General features: G+C 42.0%; 1 long non-coding RNA gene across 1 annotated transcript; it reads left to right on the top strand.

Moving 5' to 3' along the window:
* The first annotated feature begins 417 nt into the window (after positions 1 to 417).
* LOC120570805 lies at positions 418 to 884 on the top strand. Its single transcript, XR_005641142.1, has 3 exons — positions 418 to 528; positions 658 to 690; positions 818 to 884. It is a non-coding gene; the product is annotated as an uncharacterized LOC120570805 (long non-coding RNA).
* Positions 885 to 17463: the final 16579 nt, after the last annotated feature.

Here is a 17463-nt window from a genome sequence, read left to right as displayed (position 1 = left end):
ACGTGTATGCTTTGCCGCATTGTATGTTTTGTGTCATCGTGTTAACCTGCTTGCGTTGTTGTTACAAATAAGACATACCAGCTCTTTCAATTACTTTTAGTGTACAAGTACATACATGATAGCCAGTACAATCAGTCATTTTAGGCAAGTCATTCAGCGGCCACCTTGCAACGTACTTTGGGCAGTTATCGGCAAGCTATTTTCCTATTTAAGTGAATGGGGAAGCATACAGGAAGAGACGGAATATGTGTAGGCTACACAGCTGCCATACTGGCTTTACAAACTAACTCCATGCATTTCTATGGATGCTGTGTCTCCCCATTAGAAAGTCTCTGGGCTACAATGCAAAAGTCCTGAGAAATACTGTCACATACAATGTTTATGTTGTAATGTTTTATGTTTACACTGTATACATTCAAATATTATTTTTGCAATCAGTACAAATTGTATGGTCTTTTATTTCAGATGACTCCAGTCCACAAGCAAGAAAGCATTCCAGGACGGAGCATGTGTCTGGAAGCCCTGTCCGTAAGTTAACATTTATACATGCATTTAAGAAACCAGAGTCATATTCCTACCATGGAACTACTGACACTCAACCTGGTGCTTATCATGGGACTGTTCTGATGGGTTTGTCTCTTCCTGCCTTTTTTTCAGGTCAGTAGACATCACTGCCTCCACCACCTGCATGTAAGTTTTTTTTTTGTTTGTTTGTTTTTTTGCAATTGTCTAATGTAACAGAGTAGTTATGCAATGGCATTTGCAAGAAACCTACCATAAATGAACTGACCAATATTCATATCTACTTTCTTTTTAGATGAGTCAACACCACACAGGAAACCAGCCGGTCGCCCAGAGCTGGATGGGTGTATTCTAACGCAAGCTTGGCCTGCCACTTCAACTTGGGACCCATTGAAGGTACAGTGGCTTTTGCATAACTTAAATTATAACAGAACTGACTTCTCTTACAAAATGAGATTGTACAAGCTCTCCACTTTGTTCCACGTGTATAATTTGTGTTTATATACGTTTTACAGCAACTTTTCCTAACAAGCCCGGAGGTTCGACCGGAGGTACTGCCATCCGTCGCATGCTACGGCGAGTGGCAACCAATGATGTTCTAAAACTGTATATCCTGCGGGGCAGAAAGGGAAAGAAGGCCTTCCAGGACCTGACGATCTGCAGGGTTATAACAGGCAGGTATTACTTTATTGTTCACATCATTATGCTTAGCTTGGCTAATAAGAGGTTTTAATTAGGGCTGTCAAAATTAACGCGTTAATTTTTGCGTTAATTTTTTAATATTTAACTTGTTAAAAAAAATTAACGAAATTAACGCAGCTGTGTTTGTTTACTTCATGTGGCGGCTGAGAAACGTAATACGTCTACATAACAGCAGGCGGCGCTACTCTGTATTGTTGCCCAAGTAATGAAAACCGATTCAGAATACGATCTCATATTGTACTAAAATAGTTCACTGAAACATGTTTCTGAAAACATTTTAAGCGAGAAATAGGCCTTGCAGTTGCTGAATCTGTCTTTATTTCAGCTCAACAAAGGTCAGTTTAGAAGATTTTCGTTAGATTTTGAGAGACTAGTCACCTCATTCCGCTCGCCATTTCCGGGTGAGTCCTGACTGCCCTGCCGCCGACTGAACATAGACTCGTTGGAGATGAACTGCACCTGTAAAGTAGACGAGAGCAGGCGACAGCAGCCGGGGGCGGTGACAAAAATCTGCTCTCAAGTCGGACAGTTTCTAGCCGTTTCCAGCAGCCTTCAGCAGGACTAAGCCAAATTGTTGCTGTTGTTGTTCTGAAAGATATTAAACATTCTGAACTTAGCAGAACCTTTCCTTGTTTGTTTGTTTTTCTTCATATTTGCAAAGTTAAGTGATTTAGCATTTAAATATCCATTATTACAAGCTTCAGTCCCAATTTAAAAAAGCGATTAATCGCGATTAATTACAGCAAATTGTGCAATTAATTAGTTAATTTATTTTAATCGATTGACAGCCCTAGTTTTAATTTGACTTGTAACGTTGCTTCATTTTGACTTCTACTCTAGCGGTCTTCCAGAAAAACTTCCCTGCGCTGACTGCAGCAGAAACGGAGGACTTGATTGGGCAAGTGCTGAAGTTTGCCCCACACAGACGGTAAATTGAAATTCTTCTGTGATGTTAATAATAATCATAATAATCAAAAACTATCAATATTTGTGATCAGAATAAAAACAGGGTTGTTATTCAGGCAATTTGTCTTGCTAATGCTTGTTAATGCGTTTATTCTTAGTATGACATATCAAACTTTTGTTTCTTTCTTTTTAGCTCAGCTGAGAAAGACTGAGCCTTCAAAACCATGGAGCTCTATTTTGTTTTGTTTTTTTTCGGAAGCAAGAGCTGTTGGCCATCTTCTACACTGCTGCCATGCTCCTGCCTCCTCCCCTCTGGCTGGCGCTACAGATCCCTGCACACAAAAACAACCAGACACAAGAACAGTTTCTTTCCCACTGCCATCACTCTCCTGAACTGCTGAGAAGTGGGGTCATCCCCACTTTGGCCATTCACCTACACATTACATACATTATCATTCCAATATGCATCTTGCACAATACATTTGCACTATTACTTTGCACTCTACATCCTTATCTATTTTGTATTTTGTTTATTCTTCTTTGTATATTGTAAATTAAAGTTTTAAATCCCATCAAGTTTGCCTGTTCATTAATTCCTGCTAATATATAATAATTCATTCCTGCTCATGCAGACGGTTTAAAGTAATAATAAAATTAGTATCATTGTTGTTAAAGTTTGTTAAAGGGAATGTAAAAAAGAACGTTAGGGGAACGTTCCCTGAAGGTTGGAACGTTAGGGCAACGTTAGGGGAACGTTCCATAAAGGGTACAGCGTTAGGGGAACATTCTCTAAAGGTTGCAACGTTAGGGGAACGTTCTCTTTCAATTCAATTCAATTCAATTTTATTTATAGTATCAAATCATAACAAAAGTCATCTCGAGACACTTTACAGATAGAGTAGGTCTAGACCACACTCTGTAATTTCCAAAACCCCAACAATTACAGTAATTCCCTCAAGAGCAAGCATTAGCAGTGGCTATCGCGACAGTGGCAAGGAAAAACTCCCTTTTAGGAAGAAACCTCGGCAGACCCAGACTCTTGGTAGGCGGTGTCTGACGGGCCGGTTGGGGGTGTGATGAACAGTGGCGATAATAGTCACATTAAAGGTCACAGTGACGTCGAAGGTTATCGTGGAAGTTCATGTCATAGCAGGGCACATCGTGTCATACTGAGTAGTGCTGTCCCCTATACCGGATCCAGACTACTCTGTGCATAGGAACATCACAGCAGGGCGTTGCGGGATGTAGCGTGGCGCTGCAGAGCATGGGTGGATGCAGCAGGATGCAGCTGGATGCAGCAGGATGCCGCCGGGATTTGCAGAGAATCACAGAGCATAGCTCTGCGAAGAAGAAACATAAGGACTCCGGGGAGTAAACTCCCCAGAGCTAGATTAGTAACAAGCAATTCTGGGACAGGATGCATACAGAAGTAACAAGTAGAGAAGAGAGAGCAGCTCAGTGTGTCATAGGAAGGAAACAGCCTCCCCTGCAGTCTAGAATTGTAATAGCATAACTAACTACGAGGAGAAGCAGGTGGGCCGGGTTCGGTGGACGCTGCAACTCCTCACTCCCTAACTATAAGCTTTGTCAAAGTGGAGGGTTTTCAGTTTACTCTTGAATGTTGCGACGGTGTCTGCCCCTCGAACCCAGACTGGAAGCTGGTTCCACAGAAGCGGAGCCTGATAGCTGAAGGCCCTGGCCCCCAGTCTACTTCCAGAGACTCTAGGAACCACGAGTAGCCCCGCATTCCGGGAGCGCAGTGCCCTAGTGGGACAATAAGGTACTAAGAGCTCTTCTAGGTATGATGGTGCTTGACCATTTAGAGCTTTGTAAGTCAGGAGGAGGATTTTAAATTCGATCCTAGATTTCACAGGAAGCCAATGCAGAGAAGCTAATACAGGAGAAATATGATCTCTTCTCTTAGTTCTCGTCAGAGCACGTGCTGCAGCATTCTGGATCAGCTGGAGAGTCTTAAGGGACTTATTTGGGCAACCTGATAATAAGGAATTGCAGTAATCTAATCTAGAAGTAACGAATGCATGGACTAGTTTTTCAGCATCATTCTGAGACAGGATATTCCTAATTTTGGCAATGTTACGAAGATGGAAAAAGGCTATTCTTGAGGTTTGTTTTAAATGGGCGTTGAAGGATATATCCTGATCAATCCTGATCTCTTAGGGCCGTTACAGAGTCAACGCATCGGTACGCATACGCGTCCGCAAGGCTACGCATCGCTACGCTTTGGCCGCCATTATGCGTCGATGCGTAGCCAAATGTGTCGTCCTAGTTTTTGATACGCGACGCGCCGGTGCGCACAATACTATGCGTTGTCGGTGGGGGCGACACTGCACGTATTGTAGTAGTGCCCTATATTTAAATATAGGATACTATATTGTACATTATCCAAAAATATTGAATCAACTTAGCTGAGCAAATTCATCAAACATAGGACTACTGAGTCACATTTGTTGGTATGTATCAACGTTGTGTGTGTGTGTCTATGCTGTGTGCCCTCCTCAAGAGGCTGAAATAGCGTACAACAGGAGAGAGAGAGAGAGAAACCCAAATGTATTTATATATTTTTAAAACCTGCTAAACCATGTTTAAGCGACCTTTTATTAATGTATTGGTCAGTGCTACCCAATCGTAGCACACTGTACTGGTGGGGAAACACGCCAGCATCTGATAAAAAGAAGTCAGCCAGCCAGCTGCTCCCTGACGAGAGCCACTCTCCGGGAGGGTCTGGCTCTGCCGTCCGAACACCGTGGAGCACTCTGCTACCCCCTGTTGCGTGGGCGGTGTATTGCATTTCACGCATCGTCCGTGACGCTTGCGTCTACTTGCGTCCACTGTTTAGACTATGAAAGGGAGCGCGTCGCTCGCGTTGCTTGTTCGCGTTGCTCGCGTTGCTCGCGTTGACTCTGTAACGGCCCTAAAGGTTGCAACATTCTGACATATGATGTAACCAAAAACGAACGTTCCCAGAACGTTCAACCAACTTTCCATAATAACCAAAACACAACCAAACCTAACCTTCAGGGAACGTTCGCGCAACCAAAAACGAACGTTTCCAGAATGTTCTGGGAACCATAAATTGTTAGCTGGGCTGTGTGTAAGAAATGTTAATAGTTTGTCCTTTATGAGTTTTAATGTTCAATACTGGATTACTCCAAATATATAGAACTGTAGATGTGTTGCTCGTTCGGCATGCCGCTCTGAGGATTTGTACCAAATTTGGCAAAGATCGGCCATTAGGGGGCGCTATGATCATTGTATGAGAGTTTTTCCCTGTTAATCAATGTTAATGGGATATTTGCAATGGGAATGTATCACAGACCTTGCAGCTCACACTTCTCGATTTTTATCTCCTAGCATTACGTTTTGGTTTTCGCTTTCGCGTGCTCCCCTGGTGTTCTAAAATAAACAAACTTCTTAACCCACCTGACAAAGTTTCTACAACCTTCACAGTGGACAAATATAACTCTTTTCTCCCACTTTTTCAATCCAAAATCAACACCATTCATATACGCTGATACCGTGCAATTAAACATTGCAGTTGGTGCTAAGTGGAGAGTCTGTCATAGTGTGATTGGTTATGTCAGTGGAATTGATTCTTAATTTCCCACGAAGCTGATCGCGGTTACGTGTCAGTTAAACTTCTCATTTCTCTCTGCTGTCCCCTGTGGTCAGGGGGGTTAAGAAGTTTGTTTATAGTAGATAATTGTTAAAGGCAGTCTGTATACGGTATTTCAGAATGTTTGTAAACAATAGGCACCAAGATACTTCTGGGTGGCAGAACGCCAGCGGCTTCTACTGACCAACTGAGGAGATCCAGCCGGCTACTGTAAACAGTTACATTGTTAAAAACGTTGTTGATCAAAGTTGAAACGATGACGAAAACGTGTTGTGTTTGGGGTTGCGCCGCCAGATATACAGCACAAGGTGTAGGGTTTTATCGATTTCCTTCAGAAAAAAGTAAATTTATCCAGCGGAACCTGTGGGTGAGGAGGTTAAAGCGTCGTCAAAAGTAGTGCTACAGAGAAGCAACCCGTTCTCATTCCGAACTCGTAAAATAAGTACGTTTGGTCAGTGTCCTTCAGCGTGTGATGCGACGAAAAAGGCACCCTTCGGCGTATTTGTGTAACGTACTGGGGAGAGCCGCAGTTGGATGAGATTTGGGAAATGGGAAATTGCTGGGTAAGGACAGTGGTGGATGGGTAAAACACTGGACTTTCACTCAGGAGACTTGGGTTCACGCCCCGCGTGTGGCGTTTTGTTTCCCCGTCTCCGGCGTGTGTTTCCCGGCTTTTGAGGCGTCCTTTCCCCATTGTTTTTCTTTTGTTTCCCCCGTCTATGGCGTTTTCTTTCCCCGTCTCCGGCGTGTGTTTCCCGGCTTTTGAGGCGTCCTTTCCCCGTTGTTTTTCTTTTTTTTCCCCCCGTCTACGGCGTGTTTCCTGGCTTTTGAGGCATCCTTTCACCGTTGTTTTTCTTTTTTTTCCCCCGTCTACGGCGTGCGTTTCCCGGCTTTTGAGGCTACCTTTCCCCGTTGTTTTTGTCCTAAACCCAACCTCCGTGATTCCGTTATTGTCGCGCTTCACCCGCGTTGTGTTTCCCGGCTTTTGAGGCGTCCTTTCCCCGTTGTTTTTGTCCCAAACCCAACCTCCGCGATTCCGTTATTGTCGCGCTTCACCCGCGGTGTGTTTCCCGGCTTTTTGAGGCGTCCTTTCCCCGTTGTTTTTGTCCTAAACCCAACCTCCGCGATTCCGTTATTGTCGCGCTTCACCCGCGGTGTGTTTCCCGGCTTTTGAGGCGTCCTTTCCCCGTTGTTTTTCTCCTAAACCTCCGCGATTCCGTTCACCCGTCCCGACCAAGCGCGTCAAAAGGGACGAAAAAGGGACGGCAATAGTGGCGACCAAGCACGTTTACATGAGACGCTAAAGGAGACTTTTAACGTCAAATAAGAACGAGAAAGGCTCCTGACCGAACGTCCTTATTTTACGAGTTGGGTGTGAGAATGTGTTGAGAGAAGAGACTGCCTAGTGGCGGAGTAGCCACTTCTTTTTTTTTTTTTATATAATTTTATTTTAGGCGTTTTCAATACACAGAAACGAGCATACATACACATACAAACAAACTCGGGAGACAGTCCCACATCGGTGCCCTCTCCTTCTCCCTCCCCACACACCCTCCCATTGGACCAAGAGTGCAAAAGTAAAAAAAAATAAAAAAATAAAAAAATAAAATAAAAATAGAGATCCAGTTCTACAGCGCCATATTAATGGGCTAGTCAGACAGTTGACTAAAGAGAGCTCTTAGATAACATGAGCTGTTAGCTATTCAACTCCTTCACATATTCGATGAGGGGAGTCCACACTCTATTGAAAGTGTCACAAGAACCTTTCAGTGTGTGTCTAATCTTTTCTAACTGAAGTAAAGATAGAACCTCCTGGATCCATCTCCTGAAGGGTGGGTATTTATTAGATTTCCAATTCATTAAGATTACTCTACGCGTTATGAGACTACAGAACGCTACTGCTCTCCTTTGTGTTCTTGTGGTATGTATTTCCGAGGGTGTGTTTTATCAAAGTAATTAAAAAAGTTAGCCTTCTTAAGTGTTTTAAATGAGCTGGTTACATGTACACCTATGTACTTAAAGGATTGATATTCGGCTTTAAAAGGAAATACATCATAATCTAGTGTTCTGCTAATATCATTTATAGGGAAGAGTAGACTTTTTGATAAGTTTAGTTTATAGCCAGAAAAACTCCCAAATTCCTGTAATAACTGCAGGAGGTGAGGTATAGATTGGCTTGGGTTGGCGACAAAAAGGAGCAGGTCGTCTGCGTAGAGCGCAGTCTTATGGGTTGTGTTTCCTCTTGTGATGCCCTTAATTCCTTCGTTATCGCTGATTGCAATGGCAAGCGGTTCTATGGCTAAGTCAAATAGGAATGGTGACAGACAACAGCCCTGACGCGTACCTTTGTATATGGGAAAATATGCTGATACAGAGCCATTTGTTTTCACCACCGACATTGGGTTGTAGTATACAATTCTAATCCAGTTGCTGAATCTATCTCCAAATCCAAACTTATTCATGACTGTATGTAAATACTCCCACTCTATCCTATCGAAAGCCTTCTCAGCATCGAGTGACAGGATTACCTCAGGCTGTTGTGTTGGATGGGTGGAGTACATTACGTTGAAGAGCCGCCTCAGGCGGAGTAGCCACTTCTAACGGGGCAGACTGGGAACCAAACCTCCATCATCGTGTTTGTGGAAGACATTTTCTCACAGGTAATGTATAAAATGTTTGGTTTGGTCGTCTTTGAGTAATTTACCAAAACATAATGGCTAGCCTGCTAGCTAACGTCAGCTCGAGTTTTGGCAGCGCTAGCTAGCGTTTGCCCAGCTGTAAAGAAACACCCACAGCTACACAGCGAATGGCTATTAAAACTAGCTGTCGGTGTCATGACATCGATATGCTTTCGCAGTGCAAGGTCAAGTTAAATGTCTAAATGTAAGGGTAACAGTAGGAGCTGTAACAGCATGAAAGCTTGCAGTCTTTCTGAATGTAGTGCAAGTAAACTAAATTTTGACTAACGTTTCGTCAAGTGTTTGTTTACGCTGAAAAGAAGACCGCAAGCTTTTACTGAACAACAGCGCCCCCTCTTGTCCTACGTCTGCTGTTCTGTGCAGTTTTTAAAGGATGAAACGTGAACAGCCCTACTCCATTAAAATTAAATGTTGTAGCCTACATTATAGAGGGTGCATTTTCTACAATTAAGGTGTAGGACCAGGCCAGTCAAATTAAGCACAAACAGAAATTCTTTTCATTTTATTTTGGACTGCCATCTTTTGCTGTGTTTATTTGGATTTTGAACTTAATTGCACCACTTATTAAAAAAAGAAGGGTTATCTCCAAGGAGAATCAACTTCTTTTAACTTTGATGAAGCTCCGACACGGACTTCCCCATTTAGACCTTGGTTTCCGGTTTGGTGTGTCCTCTGCTTGCGTTTCAAATATTATCAACGAAGTCATACCTGTCCTTGCAAAGCGTCTCCAATTTTTAATCTCCTGGCCATCTGCAGAGGTTCTTCGGAAAAACATGCCACAGAAGTTCAAGAAGAGGTTTAAGAAATGCATAGTTATCATTGACTGCACAGAGTTTTTCATTGACAGGTGTGGCGGGACAAGAATGGACCAGAATCAAATTGCAGTGAAAACCCACTAACGTGGGTGCTTTATTTTTCTTTGTACAGCAAAATAAAGAGTGCAGCGGTGTAGCTCCCTTGTGGCGTGGCTAGTGTGCAGGGTTGGGTTAGGTCTTGGGGCATTCTGCTGGGTAGGCGAGGTGCAGTAGGGAGCTCACCAGTGGGACAGGAGACCTTGAGTTCCAGCGGAGATTCATTCAGCTCCAGTCATCCTTGGCTTGTTTTATGGGCTTTCTGGGTGCAGGAAAACAGTGGCAAACACAGACTAACTTGCCTTAGTTGGTGTGGCTCCTTTTGTCCTGGCCTAACGAGGGCAAACAAGAGGTAGCTGGAGTCGGTAATTAGTGGTTGCCAGCCGTGTCTTGTTGTAGGCTGGCTTCTTGGCCATGTGCTTGTTTTGCCAAACACAATGGGAGACCTTTGAAGGCGTGTACCCAGCCTGGCAACGATTAAGGGGCCATTTGGCCACACAGGCCATTCAATCTCGGGGCTAGAGCCCAGACCTGGTCGAATTATAAACACCATAATACTCTTAAAGCTCTAATAGGTATCACGCCCTATGGCTCAATATCATTTATTTCCAAAATGTGGGGAGGAAGGATATCAGATAAAGAGATGAGTGGTAAGTCTGGCTTTTACAGTAACATTAATCCAGGCAATCAGGTGATGGCAGATAGAGGTTTTCTGATAGGTGACCACCTGGCTAGGCTTGGTGCCACACTCGTCATGCCTCCATTCTTGAAGGGGAGAAAGCAGCTACCTGGGTGTGATGTTGAGAGGGCCCGCCAACTTTCAGCATTGCGTATTCATGTGGAGCGAGCTATTGAACGGATCAAGATCTTTAGAATTCTGAAAAACATGCTCCCTCTGACCATTGTTCCTCTCTCCAGTGACATATTGACTGTTTGTTGTGCTCTAAGTAATCTTAGACCTAAACTTATTAAATAATACTGCTACCAGACTTCGATTACTTAACTCTCACTCTTTAACAAATTGATAAAATGGAATCTCTTGTGACAAGATCAGAATTATCTTTATTGGCCAGGTTTGCGTAAACAAACAAGGGATTTGACTCCGGTTAATCTTAAAGTAAGAAATATAAAAAATGCTGTTAAGTGTACTGTATAAGAATACAATAGAATTTACAATTTTACAAAAAATATACAAAAGAGAAGGAAGGAATAGTGCAATATCAGTCTGTATAGTCTGAGATTATAGGATTTAGATATGAATACAGTACAAGGCAGATCAGTGCAATGGTAATATATTAATAACAATATTGTAATTGTAGGATTGAAATATACATGAGTTTGATGAGCAGAACAGTGTTGATTGACTTAGTTCAGGTGAGGGTGGGGGCTATTTCTGAGTGTTCAACAGAGTGACTGCTTGGGGAAAGAAACTGTCTCTGTGTCGGCTGGTTTTGGCGAACAGTGCCCTGTATCGCCTACCAGAGGGAAGGAGGTTGAACAGTTTGTGACCAGGGGCCTGTTTCACAAAAGCAGAATATATATCCAGGCTAACTGATAAAGCGAGGCTTGACCTAGTCTAATCTGTGCAGCCTGGCTTGGTGCGTTTCACGAAGGCCAAGCCAGGCTGAGGAGGAGCGACTAGGTCGAGCCAGGCTGAAGTAATTCAGATAGATGGGTTTCATTTTTAAATTTTTTATAGAGGCCGAGTTTCCTTCTCTACATATTATATGCCTTGCTCCCTGTATATATGGACATAGAAAATAAAGACACTGAAGAAATTGGACTCTAAAATATAGAAGCTATAAAGATAATTAAGTGATAAATTCCATGCACACTGTAAACATGAATGGAACAGAGTGATATTCATCAGTTATTTCCCCCCAAATATAAGGTAAAAAACCATTGAGGTGTCCTCTCCCTGATGTTACAGGAATGTACAGTAGCCTACATCACTAGATAGTTACTGGTCCGGTGAACTAAGACTATAATTTGGGAGGATTGTACAATTAGGATATGTTCTTAAATTGTACAATCCTCCCAAATTATATTCCCAGTTTACTGGATAACATAAATTGTGTACTAAGAATGCCAAATACAATGCACATGGAAGTGGAACAAACATGATCCTTATTGTTAAAGAATTAAAAAAAAATGTATCAACTAAAATAATTCAAGGTGCATTGGTCAACTATAGAAATGTACAGCATTGTATGTATTGCCCTTAGTAACAGACTTCATTTAAAACACATTTGAAATGTTATCAGCCTTTTCTAATTATCTCACAACCGGTCATTGCGTTCTTCAAATCAGCGAGTTTTAGAAGTGCCTAGGTCAAGGTATAAACGTTGGGGTGATCAGGCTTTTGCAGTTGCTGCCCCGAGACTCTGGAACAAGTTACCCCCTGATATTCGCACTATCACAGATGTAGCTCTTTTTAGGTCCAAACTCAAAACGTATCTGTTCCGTCTGGCCTTTAATACGTAGGAGTGGTGTGACAATTTCATTATTTTGTTTCTGTGTAACCTTTTCAGATTTTACTGTTTTCTATGTTCATTCTTTCTATTGTATGACATGTGTTTCTGATGTTAAGCACTTTGGATACCTGCTGGTTTTTGTAAAGTGCTATATAAATACATTTTGATTGATTGATTGATTGATCTCAACAACTGCCATAATATATTCATCAAACTTCTAACAACAATATGAACAGCAGTCTTCATACAGCAATATAACAGTAACAATGACTGTCACATGAATAATTATAAATAAAAAAATAATTATCACAACTTTAAATAATAACAGTACTTAAATAAACCGCAATATGCACCTGTTGTATTTTAATCCAGGCTGATATTAACAATAGGGTAAAACCACTGCAGGGTGATCAGAAAAGGCTCCAGGATTAAATAAATCCTGACTGTTAGCCTGGTCAGGAGCAGGCTAGCTGTACAGAATAAATCTCCATGGTGATTTATGTGCCTCCGCATTCGTGAAACCGAATCAAGTCTTAATTCATCCAGGATAACTGGGAAATCCCGGCTTAATCCCTTATCTTGATTTTGTGAAACAGGCCCCAGGATGTGAGGGGTCTGCAGAGATTTTTGCCGCCCTTTTCCTGACCCTGGACCGGTACAGGTCCATCTTTGAATCAAAACCTTTTGCTCCTTAACTTTCTTGTACTTCACTGATTTATGTTTGGATTATTTTATTTATTATTTTATTCATCCTATTGTTCTTTTTTTCTGTTTTAAGATAAATATGTATGTACATCTTTAATAAATGTCCATTATCTTTGTACACAATTTTACTTGGTTTCATTGTCAAGTTCTTTCCCCCTTAATGCCATACCTAGAAATTTCCTAATCCACAACTGGATAAACAGCACCTCTCCTAACATAACTACGTATTATTCATTCATGGAGCATAGAGGTACACAAAGATTTTTGCAATATTCAATAAACATTTATTAGGTAAGTTTTGTCTCTTTTTTTCTTTTCAGCACAAGTTGAGCTAACAGTCTACTTTCTATTTAAAACATTTAATGAAAGCACAATAAAAAAAAGATAATTACAATATTTACTAGATGAGAAAACGGCAAGAATAGATCAAATAAAAAAACTGAAGAACATATGCAGAAAGATTAGACATATTTCACGTAAAAAACGTTCTGTCTCCCTCAGTCAATCTCTGAAAGCAACTGCCTGCTTTCTTTCTGTCTGGACTGGCAGCTCCTGCCTGTCTTTGGGCTCCCTCTCATTGCAGTCACTTCTCTATTCTGCTTTGCTCTGTCAGGTCCCTAGTGTTCAATATCAAAAAAGTGGTTCTGTTAAATTGCAGAGTGACTGGAATAATGTGCAAACAACCAATATTAAAACTGCCAAGAGGAAATCTTAATGATGCCCTAAATTATATGATTCATCCAACGTTAACCTTTCTTCTGCCAACGCTGCTTGCTCCTCAACTCTTCAAAACTTCAAAACTGTCCATCTACAAAATCATAGCAGAGCATAATTATCTTCAGCTGGGGAAATTCGAGACTAATATTAGTAAACGTAAGGTCTCTTTTGAAGATCAGACTCACTGCCAGTCACTCCCTGAAGTAAAAGTGTTATACAAGGAAGAGACCGAACTTCTAGTGTCATGTAGGCTCAAATGTCAATGGAAAAAATAGGAAAAGCAAAACATAGCTAGTTGTGTGTGTACCACATTGGTTTCATCATCACCACGAGTTTAGTTTCAGTGCTGAGTAGCGCTACAGTGCGCTATCCATTTCACCGTCAAAAGCTGTGCCATCCGATTCGAGCAACAGAAAACGATCATAGCCTTGTTAGTTACAGGAAAATAGACCATCTACCAAAGCCTAACATAGTCAAAGAGCAACAGTCACTAAAAGAACTAGCTACTTAATAGTAGGCTGAGGCTAATTTAAAAATGGTAGTAGACTAGTGCTACATATGTAGCGCTAGTCTACTACCATCTACTATGACCAAGGTTAGGCATTTCATTTATTGCTATCTCCGGAATTAGTTAATCAGTCCCTCAATTATCATGTTAACTATGTCTGAATTTCCAGCACGTCTGTTTTTGAATCAACTTACCTGTTGAAATGTAAATTAGGCTACTGCCGATGGTGGGTCTCCCTTCCAAGCAATTTACTAGCGTTGCCATAGGAACGCTTCGGCTTTTGCCACCCGGAACAACGTCTGTTATTGTTTTGACGTCAAGGTGAATTGTCGTATATGCATGGAAATGAACTGTTAACCACTACATTTGCAACGGCAGAGTACCGCAGACCTTGTGCATCAAACCTCTCGATATTCACCAACGTTTGCCCCCCCTACGTAATGCTTCAGGTCCCGCATTGGCGCAGCTTCCCGGGTCATCGGGGCCGACTGGCGAAGCTCCCTGGGGGGTCGGGGACGACTGGCATCGGAGGCAACTGGCATCGGAGGCTTGGGTTGCTTGCAGTTCTAGTTATTCTTCTTCTTCTCCGCCTAACACTAATACTACAGCCTAAACTGTACATGGTGGGGGGTTGGTGTTTTCAGGACTGGTTTAAAACTCCGCAAGGACCTCAGCCGCAAAAATTGACCCACTTCCACCACTAGGTGGAAAAAAACGCATTTGGCCCTATTACTCCCACACCATACACCAGGGAACGCGCAGATGTATGGTTTTTGAATGTCGGATGGACATTCAAAAACCATACATCTGCGCGTTCCCTGGATCCAACTGAATCACGTGATATAGGCCATGCCCATTTTCGCCTAGACACGAAACTTGGACCGTAGCATCTCCAGACTGACCTGACTAAAAGTTATGAAAATAATTTTTATACGATAAAAGGTGCGCATATAATGCACAAACTAATTTGTGTAGCTAACTATAAAAACACTAACTTTGCCATATCTCGGCCCAAATGAATGCTATCAACGCCAACCTTTAGAATCTTCTTTGCCATGACCCTCTGGAGGGCCCCCATGAAAATTAATAATCTTCTCATCTCCAATCCTATCTGTTTTTGTGAGAAGTGGCGCTGTCCTGAGTTGAAAGCCTACTTTACGGCTTTATTATCGAGTTAATAGGCGTGTGTGTTCGTGTCGGCCGCTGCCCATTTCCTAAGGTTCTGAAATGGAAACAACTTTTGACTACTTTTTTTTTTAAACAACGTTTATGAAGTGAGCCCCCTCGCTTGATTGTGGATTATTTTTGATAAGCTATTGCTTGGAGCATAGGCGCCGATACTGTGGGTGCTCCAGAGCTCGAGCACGTACGGAAAATACTGAGCACCCACGTGTGCCAGACTGCTAGTAGGCTACATTCATTTAAAATTAGACATTGGAGTTGGTGCTAAGTGGAGCGGTGGCATTGATTCTTAATTTCCCACAAAGCTGATCGCGGTTACGTGTCAGTTACATTTTTCATCTCCAATCCTATCTTCATTTGTGAGAAGTGGCGCTGTCCTTTATTATCGAGTTAATAGGCGTGTGTGTTTGTGTCGGACGCTGTCCATTTCCTAAGGTTCTGAAATGCAAAAATTACTACTACTTTTTTTTTTAAAGGCCGTGCGCCCGTGAGCACCCACGGAGGAAAACATTTAAATCGGCGCCTATGGCTTGGAGGTGTCTTGTCGTTATCTCTAGATGTATGATACAAACATAAAAAATATACTTACCGCATGCTGCTATACATATCATCCATCGCCATCTAATCATTCTTTTTGTCTTCGCACTTGTGGTGGTTTTCATCTTTCTCTTTCTGCAAATTGTATATGATGTATAGCGACATGACCCAGCACCCAAAACACTGTCAAAACACTGTCAAAACACTCCATTCTTTGCGAAAGATGGATAAAAAGGCACAAAAAAAGGAAATAGGTACCTTGAAAAAACAAAAAAGCCCCGCCAAATCCTGGACAAATCCAAGATGCCGATTCGCACGGGACTAATATTATCACAGGACCTCCGTTTTCAGCGAAATATGGTAGGTCATTTGCGGGGGAATTATTACTTTACAAATTACAGACATGACCGATTTGCACGGGATTAAGATCACAGACAACCTCCACAATTATTACACATGACTGGAGGTCAACAGGTAATACTTATCCCGTGCGAATAGGGCTTAAGGAAAACAATGTTACTGACACCCATGCTATTGCGAGGGCACAACAGATTGGCAAATGTTGCACAGAGCACAGCACACTCTGACCATTTTGTCAAGAGATGTAAGCTCTCCTGGAGTTGCAGTCAGGCAGAGAGAAATGGGTATTGTGCTTTTTAAAATGGTGTACTTATTCCTCACAAGACCAATCACTCGTTCAACATGAATTCGAACAGCTGCTAGCCCCCTTGAATACTCACTTGGATGCAGTTGCTTTTTCCCTCTAGTAAAGGCAGGTATTTTGAGATGAGCACTGTACAATCCCATATATTATATTGTTAGTATGTTTGTGTTCGGGCTCTCAAGTTTTTAGGTCTCTCAATGAAAATTTCAAAGCAGTCTATTATGGATGTACAATTTCTGTAACTACTATTTTTGAAACACATGGGTAAACTAATTTGAATTTGTTCCTTACTGGGCCACAGTATAAATCTAAACAACCTATCATGCAAGACATTTAATGTACTGTTAAAAATTTGGCCCGCAGTAGGCTTTGACACATGAAATATATATGAAAAGAAGTGCAGTGGTAAATTCAGTCTCATTCTCATTAGAGTCATTAAAAAGCTTTGAAAGGGATTCAATCCAGGTCCCACCTTGAGGAACGCTGACACAAAAGTGAAGACAACCATCAGCTTGGCAAAGGATGGAAGGCCAGTTAAGTCCTGCACCATGTCATCATTTTCCTTGAAGGTTTCCTGGCTGAAGGATAACTTGCTAACCTTTTCCCTGAGCTGATAAACCTCTGACCTCAGTACAGTACACTCTTCTGTCAGTCTCCTCACAGTTTCTTTGCAGGCTTCATTGGAGCATGGTACACTGCTCTCAGCATAGACTGCAGAATTACAGTAGCTGTGACCAGCTGTCTGACCTCTACCCTCCTGAGCTGAGGTGTCTCCACAGTCATCCATCTGCATATGGCTGCTGGTATCACAGGGTGCCACCGGTCCAACATCATGCGTCCTTCTCTTTCTTTTGACAGCTTGCATTTGCTCAAATTTGCTGGAACTATTTATTTTTCTTTTGCGTTGCTCAAGTGTGAGATAAGCAAACAAATTGGCACATAGTCGGGGTTTAATGGATTCTCGCTCTTCTGACCTACAGGGGTAGAATGAGATATAGGGACACATTAATGAACAGTGTGTGACACTAACAGGAAGGCTACACCGGGTAAGTGAAACGCTCCGTTCGCGACGCGCAAAAAATAGTTTTAGAAAACTAGTTAATTTAATTTATTTTTTAACGTAAGCGCGGCCATCACATCTGGTGTAGCCGGTTCACTGATCATAGCAGAAGGTTACAGCAGACGCAACGTGAACCAACACTTCAGTTACTTCAGTTACGTGCCTGGTATAGCCTCCCTGTAACTTTAGCTCTAGAAATAAGTAACGTTACTTGACCGAAAATCAAATAATGCAACATAAATGAGCAGAGATGCAATAATTGTGACTGATCTTACTTTGTGAATCACTGTCATCATCAACAT

This window comes from Perca fluviatilis, chromosome 1, assembly GCF_010015445.1.
Source record: "Perca fluviatilis chromosome 1, GENO_Pfluv_1.0, whole genome shotgun sequence".
Taxonomy (NCBI): domain Eukaryota; kingdom Metazoa; phylum Chordata; class Actinopteri; order Perciformes; family Percidae; genus Perca; species Perca fluviatilis.
The sequence above is the reverse complement of the archived record's forward strand: the minus strand, read 5'-3'. Positions and strand labels throughout refer to the sequence as shown.